The following is a 9,058-nucleotide window of genomic DNA, read 5'->3' as shown; positions in this document are numbered from 1 at the left end:
CCTAAACCATGCAATCACACATGACATAGGATGCCATGCAAAGGATCGGCGGATATCACGAGTCTCCACTAGTGCCTTTGTGCACCACAACATCAGTGGCTGCTAGTGGACCAGCAGAAATTGCCCAGAATTTCCTCACAAAACTGGAGGTTACGCTTTTGGGAGTTTATTCTTACGTTTTTCATGCTATTTCTAATGAGGAAAATGCCTTGTGGAGCTTTTCTTGTTCATCCTAAGAACAGCTCAAGAAGAAGTGGGTAATTTCCATTCTACTTATTTAACTTCCATACCACCCAATAGCTAAAGCTCTCTGAGTAGTTTATAACAGAGGAAGCTGAGCTTGAAGAGTGGTTCACACATGTATGCATGTCACTTGATTAAACACTTGGTGACTCTTAATCAAATGTATGGACTGTTTCCCCTGAAAAACACTGCACTCAAGTTGACATTGGCTGATACGAAATGTTCCTCTGCAGTGACAAATCTGTGATATCTTGTTCATACATGCAAGTCATAGAGACACAAGAGAATGTGTGAATCAGCTTTAAGGGCTGCTGCTTTACACAAGGCCACTCAGTGCTGAACAGAGTTTGAACTCAAGGCATTGTCCAATGCTCCATCCACTGGACCACACCAGCAACCTGCTCACACAGTGGGAACCTAAGGAAGAATCCATATAATACCTGTTGACTTTTGTTAGTAAAAAGCTTTGCTGTGTATAGGATCAATCGCTTTAAATCCATTGACTGCTACTGTTGGTAATGCTAGCAACTAATATTACTGTCAGCTGTGATTGTCCTGATAACGCAGCTTCTACACACTGGATTTTAAAGCCACTTTATGCTTTATCATTTGCATTTAATTAAGAGCTGATGTGAGTGCTTTACATTATGCTTTGCTGCTGCTTTTCCTTAGAAACATGGAATATTGTATGTTAAGCTATGTATTTTGGTCTGTTCCCAGTCACTCCCAGTCTATACATGTTGAAAGGACTATTATGAGCAGACCTGGAATCAAGAGCTCATTAAAAGAAAAGGGGGAAAAATTCTTCTCAGGTATAACTATAGACCACTTCAAAACACAGAAGTCTTTCAAGACAGAGAGAGGGAGAGACCCTGAGAAGCTATTCATGTTTGGGCTGGAAAAGCTGGTGAACATCCCTGGATTACAGCAGCTAGCCATACTGCATTCATTGTCTTTTAGAAACAGCTTAAACGAGGAATTCTGAAGCCACTGCAAAGCAAATAAAGTATCAACCAATGTCTAACTAGGGACTGAGTTCTCACTCCCCACTTTTTTTACCTGTATGTTAAAATTTGTAGTGTTTGTTTGGTATATGTAGATGATTATATACGCATATCTGGGCACATATATGATCGTCTCTTATGGCACTGACTGTTGCACCACCTGAAATATAGTTTGTTTTTATATAATTATTTAGTTTTGTAATAATGTTTTTTTTTGTTTTTACCATGAAAGACATTTCTCCAGATTTGACTGGATGTAGAAGGGAAACAGTGGAGTCAGTGCAAAATGTCTTCCCAGTCTTCTTAACTGTTTAATGTATCTAAGTGCCTTCTTCCTGGTATTCCATTATATAAGCTGGAGAATATCATGGTGCTTTTGCTCAGACACACATTCTTGTGGAATTATTACATTCAAGTTTTATCATATGTATCGGCCAGTCAACATGAATGAATACAATCTTGAAAAATATTTAGAACTGAAACAAATTGGTGGTGAATCATGTACTATGTCCCCTGCTATCCAAGCTGCAATCCTGTGCACACTTAATTGGGAGAAAACCCAACTGAATTCAGTGGCACTTACTTTTGAGCAGACATGCATATGGTTTTGCTAGTAATCTTCATCCATCTTAATAGTATCTGAAGAGTTCGTTTATGAGAATAATACTTTTGATTCATAAGAATGATCCATTCAGTACATACTTCCTCACTACCCATGACAGGACCCAGTCAGGGACAGCTGCATGTAAATCTTACCGTGGAAATTGTGGAAAAGTCATGAGAAACTGTAAGTATTCCCCAAGCAGGAGTATAATCTCTGGGTGCTAGCAGCTATACATTGCAAACCCTGCGACTTCAGGACACTTGCCAGTCACAGGGCCCAGTGTTACACATCCTGCCTTCTTCTTCTAAAAAGATCTCTGATGCTTGAGCAAACACCAGCCCAAGTAGCCTGCCAAGCCAGGCACCAATCTTAGATCAGGAGGTTCCATTCAAGTCCCAGAAGTGAACATCTTAGAGAAGAACTGCATATATTATACGAGTAACAACAATGATTAAGTGTAAGGCCAAACTTGCACATTTCACTGTTGTGTGACATATGCTGGCTACAGTATACCTACTTCTCAGCACAATCAGAAGTGATAAAAAAGAATACTTGGGATCATTATACCTTTCTTGGAAGTTTACATGCACTGTGGAGATACTTTTTAGTAGACTTCTTTTGGTCAAATGAGCTACAGCCATTCAGCATGTTCAAGGCTATGACACTAATTAGAAAGAGACATGGTCAGGTCCAAATTTGGAGGGGACCTTTAAAAGGCCCTCTGGTAGGCCATTTCCTGCATCACTACCTCCCTAGCGGGTTTACTAGGAGCAAGGAACACCCCTGGGAGCCAGCAAGCTACCATTTTAGCTTCCACTGTCCTGGAATGATGCAATATCAGGAGCATTGTGGAAAATTAAAATAGTGTCCAGGCACCAGGGCAAAACATAATAGTTTGAGAGTGCCTCTAGGCCTTAGCTGCTGCCTGAGGATGATGGATGCTGATGCCTGGATTGGATGAAGGTGAACGAAACAGAGTAAAGAACAACACACTTCTGAGCAAGATGAGTTGGAAGAATAGTGTATCAAGGTTTAGCTGTGTCAAAAAGCATTTATGTTGTAAGAAGATCTATCTTCAGAGTTGTCACTGAGCAAAATTGTTATATAGCATATGCAAGCCTTAGAAATCCCATTATTAGAATGGGCAGGGCAAACCATTACCACCCAGCTGAGATCACTGTGCTCATCGGTTTTGTGCATATTCATCCCATTGGAATGCTCCTGGTCTTCTTCTGACTCCTCCCCTTTGTTTTGGTCCTCAGAAATTCTTGGGAAGCTTGAAAGTTTTTATCTAATCTTTCATCTGAACATGCTTTCTACCACTATATCAAAGCTCACCTAGAACATTTGAGATAGCTAATCAGCGGTATCTATCCTTTAGAACATTCCCCAGCACTGGAAAAACGCCCTTAACTTGAGGCTGAATGTACTAGTTGCAAAACACGTTTATACTCAGTAAAGGAAAACGCCAGGAGAAAAAGCAGTCATCCTGGATCTCAGTTTCTGCTTTGCCTGAATGCCGTCTCACTGTTATGTTAAGACACTCCTTCAGTGTATCAATGCAAAATGGCATTGCCTGCCTGCAAAGGAAATCACTGTGCCCCTCTGAGGAAAAGAAGTTTTGCTTTTCACTCTGGTGAGGGAAGAAGTGGTGATTCAGGTAACCTGGTCCAAAGCTACCAAGGGTTTAAAATGTTAAACATTTTAAATTGGACCCTGGAACAGACTGGAAACTAGTGCAGCTGGTAAACCACTACAGTAATGTGATCAAATTGCCTAGTTTTGAATCCCTATTTTGAGCTAAGTAGGGTTTCCATACCATTTTAAATGGCAGCCTCCCATACAACAAATTTCAGTACAGTAATCTGCATAGGTTACCAGGCCATGGGTAAATGTGCTCAGGCAATTTCAGTCCAGGCAGGCTTGCAATTGCACTGTTTGGTTGTTTTATGGGACACGGCTGTGTCACTTTTGATGAAATTAAGGTGTATATAAAGAGGCGAACAAGCACTTCACTGGGCTCCTTCTAGAGAATTCTCTGGCAAGGTGAATGGGAAGCAGAGGATAGTTCCTCCATGCAAGCAAAACCATGTGCAAGACGTTATGGATACATGTGCACACACCTGCACACACGCACATAGTGCAATCATCCGAGAGACTTTCCACCAGAAGCAGAGTGGCTGTTGAACAGAACAACGGTTTTCCATTCTCCTCAGATTCACTCAAGAAAAGGGTGAAGAGACAGACATTGGCTTGCTCCTCCCAGCCCCCAGATCTGTTTCTGTTTAGACATCTCAGGGTGCATTGCAGGAAAGACAGAAGTAACTGGCTTGAAGAGTCCAGTGAAATATGAAAATTCCCCACACACCTAGTAAGTCACACACTAATGAAGCACTAAACAGTGACTTAACTTGCATTAAACATAACTGATACCAGGTGTTCCTGGGACATAGCCCAGGAAACAAGCTGGTGCAGGAGAACACGTAAGCTACCAAGAATATCATGGGTGTAACCATATGGTAGTGTAACAGTACTAGGAGGACTCACTGTGAAGAACAGGTATGCTTGCTTGGAAAGATACTATAAATGGCCATATATGGCCATAAATATTGTTGTTGTAAGCTGCCCCGAGGCTTTGACGAATGGGGCGGCATAAAAATGTTTTAATAAATAAATAAATAAAATAAAGGTTATAATTGGGTTTGGGAAACAAACAATTCAACTTTGTTTCAGCACTCAGATTGCAGTGCTAGATTCCAATACTGATTTAGGAAGGGCTTTTTATTATACATTATACTTTATAATATAATTTATTTCTGTTTTGTGAGTTGCCCAGAGAACTTTGGATATTGAATATTTTAGAATGAAGCAAATGAAAAGAGTATTTTGTTGAAAATATGGAAGAAAAATAATATACTTTTTTAACAGTTTCTTCATTACTAACAATAATTGCTGATACTGAACAAAATTTGGTAACTATTTGCCAGCAATGGGTAACAGCCCATAACTGAATTAAAGTATCTGGAATGAGATTTATTTGCATTTATGCCTCTAATGGTCCTAACCTGGTTTTGGTCCAGGTACTTCACTATAACAGGACTCCAGAAATAGCCAGAAGACTGTTGCTTATGATAACAACCACTATTTCTACAAGTTAAAATTAACTCCCACAGTGGAATCTGTGGTCAAAATTGATTTATGGGGCTAACCCTATCATTAGGCCTAGTGAAGGGCCAGCTCATGCAGCAGATGTCGGACTGATGACAAGATGCTTGAGGACAGGACCATGCATGCCATGCAGGCAGCCCTCTCTGTGTTCCCTAAGCTAGACGGCTACTCCAAAGTGCAGTGGAGGATGCTAGCACTGATGTAATTTCAGCTGCAGGTCTAACTGGCTTTTATGTGTGCAATGGGAGTAGAATGCCATTTTGTTCCTCATCTTAGGCAGTAAAATATATTGGGCAGGCAATGTTTATTTGGGACGAACCCATGTGATTGCATGATTCGTCTGCAAAGACATCTGTTCTTAATTTGCCAAGAGGGAACATGGATGAAGCAACATTTAAGCAAGATTATTTTAATATGAGAACCTATTTTGATTTTATTTACTGAATGTTAATAACTCTGCTGTAGTTTTACCATAGGTGCTATCAGTTTATAGAATTCATCTCCTTTAGCTTTATGCATATAAAATTATTCTCTCAGAGTGGAAAACTTATCAGCAATGGATGCAAAGATCTCAAACTCACTGTGAACAGTTGACATTTTGCACCAGCCATGATGCTATGTGGCATTCAGGGATTACTGTTTGAAGTGATCTTGAATTCAAGTGGAAATGTTTGATATTAAGAGACAGGAAGAAGAGTAGCAGGAGTAACCATTCCTGTTGAAGAAGAAACCAAGTGCGACAGCATAATGCCAAGACCACTCATTAAAGCTGATGACGCATTTATGTTACGCCCAGTTAGGATTTGAGAGGTACTGAAAACCAGGCAGGTACACAGCCATGACAACTTCACAAACCTACTGAACACTCAAGAACGTCAGATGTGCATCAGACTCCATCAAACTGCCTGTATATTTAACCACATGTAAATACACTGTTCTGCCAAAAGTGTGTCCCATTATGAGTCTGTGGCTATGCTTTTATTTATTTAGAATTTGCCCCACCCAGCCACCTCCAGCCTGCGTGAACATACATTTCAACTCTAACTTTCTGGGAGATTGGTTGAAGCAAATAGCCTTGCGAGATTGTTTGGATTTCACAAAAAACCATAAACACCATGACAGGCAGCACACTGGTAAGTACAAAAGTCAGATGAAGACTGTTTAAGTCATCAGGGCAACAGTCTAAGATTTTGAACAAACACATGCAAAAGGCTTAATAGCCAGAGAGAAATACCCAAGAAAACTGAGCCTCTTATTCACACTTTTCAAAGGAAGTCATGCCCCAGGAGAACCAGGCGGCCTTCTCAGTGTCTCACCTTCTGTGAGTTTTATGGAACAGGAGAAGAAGAATCCCATTTGCAGTTCACTCATGGAGTCTGCCTGGCATTGCTCTAGTGTTTAAGGGATCCCTAAAGGATGTAACAATGCGACAGCAGAGCAGTCTTGGTAATGACAAGAGTAAAATATTTCTAATCATGCCTCAGTTTTCTCCTCTGCCAGGGGAGCACAATAATATTGTTGTAAACCACTCAAAGAGCTTCAGCTATTGGGCAGTATAGGAATTAAATAAATAAGGAGGAAAAAATGAAGCATCAGTTGTGCTTAAAACAGAGGTGGTGTTGTGGGGTGGCCCACTAGGACTAGAGCCCCAAAACTCTGGAAGGTCACCTGCCCACCATTCTGCTGTCCATAGGCTCTGCTGAAATAAAGGTCCAGGGCCTGATGATCTCTGTTGCATCTGATTCCCCTGAATTAGCTGGCTTTTTGCCCATACAGCCTTCACCTCCTTCCATCCCCACAATTAAATATTTTTTAATAGAGAGTTTTTTTCTGATATCAAAGGCTCCTCTCCACACATCCCTTTTCACAAACAGCAAATGGGGTGGCCATAGGAGACAGAGTACTTTAAAAACCCATATACAGATGGTGGAACATATGTAAATTAGCACATGCAGATTTGGAGGGGGGGTTGTTGTTTTGTCCTGTGGGTCTGAGCCATGAATATTTTCAGTCACTGGTTTACAGTGGGATTTTAAGGCTTCACATCTGTGAATTGCCTTAAGAGACAGGTGCCCTTTAACTGATATACATCACCTTTATATTTAAAATATTGGTTTGCCATCATTATTAGATTAAAAGTGGAATTCTTAGTCTTTTGCTCCCCTGACTCAGGCAACATTCCTTGAATTATAAACTATAAATCACAAATACCATTTACAGTGATAGGCTGCTTTTGGTTATACTTGTAGCAGTTGTTTTTTTTTAAAGAAAAGAATGTTCTTCTTTATGTGCTCAGCCAATTCCCTTTAAAAAATCCAAAGCTCAAAAAAAGGTAGTAATTACTGCCACTACTCCAAATAGGTAGTGACTAGCTTGCATTTAAAAATTAATGCTTTTCTTTTTGCACTTTAGAGATTTGGAGGTACCTTAACTCTCAAATAAAAACTCAGATTATTTGTAAATAATAGTGGACACAACAAAACATTTTAAGCACATACAGTTTAAAACAGTGCTGCAGTAAAATAAAAGAATAGGTCTAATATCAGGAAATCAGTTTCATATGGTAGTAAAATATAAAAATGTTTGAAAAGCAAACCATCCTCATCCCAGAATGTCATGCTAGACTCACTGTTGTAGGATTATATAACTAATGGTCTTAATTTTGCCCCAGCCAGGTGCTGATTAGGACAGGCAAGCACACATATCCCATCAAATCCAATCACACCTGTAAATTTGTGGACTACAGTATGGCTACCATGTAGTTGCATTAGGGAAAACCTCCATGATTGCCAGAGGGGTGTCCTTTCCCCACAGAGGACAAGTTCAGCCCATTTTGGAAAGCTCTTGGAGCTGTATTCCAGTAGTGGGTGGAGTTGAAGGCAAAATCTCTGAGCATTTAATACTTAATATTCAGTAATACGGAAATAGTGCAAACATTACAAGTATATAAACAAACAGCTAAAAGGACTGGGATCCAAAATACCTACAATACCAGCATATTTCATCTTAAACTTCTTCCTGCCCACAACTAAGCATTTCATTCTTCTAGAATGGATGGGTTGGGAGAAAACGGCAGAAGATCCTGGAAATAACTGGCTCGAAGGAAGGGGGATGAAGCCAGAGCAAATGGGCAGGACAACCTGTGGACCTCCAGAAGGCTCCCTGCCCTGAGGTTCTGCAGCTCTGCTATAAGCCAATCCGTGTCACAGAAACAGGGCTCGTGAAAGGTCAGTCATAGGCTGCATTCACACATAAGGCTAAACCATGCCACATGGTTCCTATGCAATGTGGTTTCCTACCTTAGGTCCTAGTTCAAACAGCCACGTGGTGTTCATGCACGTGTGGGTTCTTCATTCTCTGTCTTCCCTCCAAATGGCAGCTGCTATCCCATCAGCCCCTGCAACTGAAGATCAATCCCAGGGTGAACTGCTGCTGCCTGCATTGCCTGCCGCTCCCTCATAGGCCCACAAATGCTCCTGGGCATGGCCTAAGCCAGCTGCCCCTGTGTTTTTTTAACCTGCTGCTGAGAAGCAACCATTTACGAGAGTACCTGCTATGCTCCGTGGCAATATACAAGCGTGCCAACCCATGTCCACCCCTCCTATCCACTCTTGCTCCCCTATAAAGAGGACTCACATGTTTCAAAAGGCCACCTCCCCCTGCTTCCAGGCACTGGGGGGCTTCAGCGGGGCTGCCTGTGCAGTGGAGGCAGGGTGTCCTGTCAGGAAGACTTTCCTGAGAAAGATGAGTGGGCATCTGCCTGGCCCAGTTTCTCCGTCCATCATTAGGAATGTGTTTGTGGCAGGGGACTAGGGGACAGGAGGCTTGTCCCTCACGTTTCTCAGGACTGTCTGCAAGAGAGGAGCAGAACAGAGGGTGGGAGACAGAGCAGGACACGTGTGTGTTGGGTGCCCTTTTGGTGATGCCTGCATGCTCCTCTTGTATAGGGCAACTTTCTCTTGCAGAGAGGCTGCACAAGTAGACCAGCAGTTTCCAGGCAGCTGCATTGCTCAGGCAACCTGCAGCAGCCAGGCAGGAA

The sequence above is a fragment of the Varanus komodoensis genome, unplaced genomic scaffold (genome assembly GCF_004798865.1).
Source record: "Varanus komodoensis strain SLA01 unplaced genomic scaffold, ASM479886v1 scaffold3, whole genome shotgun sequence".
NCBI classification, from domain to species: Eukaryota; Metazoa; Chordata; class Lepidosauria; order Squamata; family Varanidae; genus Varanus; species Varanus komodoensis.
This window is presented reverse-complemented; position numbering follows the sequence as displayed.